The sequence below is a fragment of the Penaeus chinensis genome, chromosome 8, assembly GCF_019202785.1.
Source record: "Penaeus chinensis breed Huanghai No. 1 chromosome 8, ASM1920278v2, whole genome shotgun sequence".
Lineage (NCBI taxonomy): Eukaryota > Metazoa > Arthropoda > Malacostraca > Decapoda > Penaeidae > Penaeus > Penaeus chinensis.
Genome location: NC_061826.1, coordinates 4,218,707 through 4,222,279, shown reverse-complemented (window position 1 = coordinate 4,222,279; position 3,573 = coordinate 4,218,707).

The following is a 3,573-nucleotide window of genomic DNA, read 5'->3' as shown; positions in this document are numbered from 1 at the left end:
AGCCTTTGGGAAGCCCCTTGGCTGTCGTAAGACAGCCAGGTGCCCGTGTCGCCACTCCCTTTTCTTAATGGCATGATGTTACTATCCTCGCATCAGTTGTGCTTGTCCAGTTGGAAAGCACACACTTTCTCAAAAATTATATCAGAATTAGCACACCAATCCCGGGTTTATCCATGACAATCGTGGAGGCATCACGGTAGATTGCAATTGGGGGCGTCCAGAAGGATGTAGAATGCCATCTATATATTTAAAAGTATGAGCTTTAGTTCCTAAAAGCATGTACATGAGTTCTGTGCCAAGGAGCACAATTACTGTACCCTGGAATTATAGTTCCCGTTGTTCCTACATAAAAGGGAAAAAGTAGTATGAGCATTTTTATTTTTCCCTTCTAATTTTGAACCTGTATGATATTGGATATCGGGTCGGAGAGTTAAAAGAAAGAGAGACGAGAGAGAGAATGAGAGGGAGGAGAGGAGAGAGAGAGAGGAGAGAAGAGAGAGAGAGAGAGAGAAAATGAGAGGAAAGAAAAATAGAAAGAGAAAACAAGAGGAAAGGAAAGAGAAAGAGTTATCATAGCCCCCTTTCATTTCCCTATATTGTTTTGCCTTTATCTTCTAAATATAGAAACCCCAGGACCCTACATTAATCCCTGCTCTGTATCAAAGAGAACGGTTATACTAAATATCACAATAAAAAAACACCTTGAATTTGCGAAAACAACTTTTCCTTATTCCAGTTGTGTGTAAAACTGATCTATGTTCGCAAAAAATGAAAGAATTTTTTAAATATAATTTTTTCCTTATTCTAAAGCAGTTACAATGATGAAAAAAAAAGGACCCAGGAGAGGAGAGAGAGGGGGAGAGAGAGAGAGAGAGAGAGAGAGAGAGAGAGAGAGAGAGAGAGAGAGAGAGAGAGAGAAAGAGACAGAGAGAGAGAGAGAGGGAGAGAGAGAGAGAGAGAGAGAGAGAGAGGAGGGGAGAGAGAGAGAGAAAGAGAGAGAGACAGAGAGAGAGAGAGAGGAGAGAGAGAGAGAGAGAGAGAGAGAGAGAGAGTGAGTGAGAGATAAAGATATATATATATATATATATATATAGAGAGAGAGAGAGAGAGAGAAAGAGAGAGAGAGAGAGACTGAGTATGAAAGTATGAATAGTAGCTATCCATATCCAGCTTTTTATCAACACAATATTTTGACTAATAATTTTACAATACTGTACTCGAATAAAGACCTTTCACTGGTTTCTATACAAAAAATCTCAACCGATTTTCCAAATTTCCCCTTATGACGAGTAACCGACCCCCCCCCCCCCGCCCTAGTATATTATGATATTACTTACAATCAGAAAAAAAAGTCCTGTTATTTTTGGACTTAATGAAAGAGCTAGGGATGATATAGTATTTTTTATACTTTCATTATTAGATAAAAAAGCTGAATGAAATAATATGCGCAACAGTTCCATTTTGCAAGTCTGAATGATATTTTCCTTTGTATTTCGATGAGTGAAAAAAATAGATAGATAGATAAATAGATAGATAGATAGAAAGAGAAAGATAAATACTGACAAAGGTTTAATAGTAGCTGTCAATACCCAAATTTTTATCAGCATTACATTTTGTCCAATAAAATTTCTACAATACTACACTCGAATAAAGATATTTCACCAGATTCTATACAGAAAATCTCTGTACTTTATCACAAAAAGGTTTTGTTACACGCAACTGATCTTCAAAATTCCCCCTCATGACAAGTAACCCCCCACCCACCCCACCACCATGAATAATGATATCAAGTTCGACCTGAAAAAAGTCTTAATAAGACTTAAGACTCAATAAAAGACCTGAAATATGATTCCATTCTACTTTTAGTATTAGGAAGAAAAGAAGATGATTGAAGCCTTGTGTTATGAGCAACAGTTCCATTTTGCAAGTCTGCACTATATTTTCCTTTGTATTTCCATTAGTGAATCAGGCTGAAGAGAGAGAGGGAGCGAAAGCGAGAGAGAGAGAGAGAGAGAGAGAGAGAGAGAGAGAGAGAGAGAAAGAGAGAGAGGGGGGGATAGGGAGAGGGAGAGGGGGAGAGTGAGAGGGAGAGGGAGAGAGAGAGAGAGAGAGAGAGAGAGAGAGAGAGAGAGAGAGAGAGAGAGAGAGAGAGAGAGAGAGAGAAAGAGAGAGAGAGAGAGAGTGAGAGTAAGAGAGAGAGAGAGTGAGAGAAAGAAAGAGAGAAAGAAAGAGAGAGAGAGAGAGAGAGAGAGAGAGAGAGAGAGAGAGAGAGAGAGAGAGAGAGAGAGAGAGAGAGAGAGAGAGAGAGAGAGAATAGATAGATAGATAGAGAGAGAGAGAGAGAGCGAAAGCGCGAGAAAAAAACAGAGAGAGATTGAAAAAGAGAGAGAGATCACTTGGAACTGAGTAAGAATTAACGACAAAGTATAGTTGTTAATAGCCATTCTACGAGCAGAAAGAATCTCCCATGTACTTCCCTATCCCCAGAGTAGATATTTCACCAAATTCAATATTGGAAAATTACTCCATAAAATATATTTGATTACGTAAGTGCTTTCCCATATACGTCCTTATCCCCCGGAGACAAATTTCCAACTTTGAAGTTATGATATGAAGTTACGAACTTATGATATCTGATATAAACGTAAAAACGATGGAGAGAAAGATGGAGAGATAAATGGAGAGACAGAGACAGGGGTAAATAAGCAGACATACAGGCAGTGTGATAACGAGAGACTGAGAAAAGGTTTAACGATGATCGCTGGTTATCAATATCCATTTATTAATTAGCATATATTTCATAAAATGACTCTCGTGTTTATATTAATGCACTTGATTAGATAACGTTCCAACGAAAAATACAATAATATACAAAATAGATTTGCCATTCAAGAGATTCTTAAAAGTACACGCATCTTTAAATATTAAAATTGTTAATTATAACAAAGTGATAAATGTTCGGTTTAGAAAATAGAAAGAAATATTATTTGTATTATATTTTTTATGATAATATTTATCAAGAATACCCGTACAAAATAGCAAAATATGTACATTCTTTATAAATCTCAACTATGTAACATAGTCAATTTTGTATATTTCGTTCAATTGTTAAATTAAATTAAATTTTGAATGTGTATACTAACTGGCAAAAGAAACACAAAAGAGAGAGATAAAGATAAAGATAAAGATAAAGATAGATAGATAGATAGATAGAGAGAGGGAGAGAGAGAAGGAAAGAGAATGTGAAAGAAAGAGAGAGAGAGAGAGAGAGAGAGAGAGAGAGAGAGAGAGAGAGAGAGAGAGAGAGAGAGAGAGAGAGAGAGAGAGAGAGAGAGAGAGAAGGAAAGAGAAAAGGAAAAAGAACGTGAAAGAAGAGAGAGAGAGAGAGAGAGAGAGAGAGAGAGAGAGAGAGAGAGAGAGAGAGAGAGAGAGAGAGTGAGAGAGAGAGAGAGAGAGATTTCTTACGTTTCGACAATTCCATTTGCAAACGAGAGAGAGAGAGAGAGAGAGAGAGAGAGAGAGAGAGAGAGAGAGAGAGAGAGAGAGAGAGAGAGAGAGAGAGAGAGAGAGAGA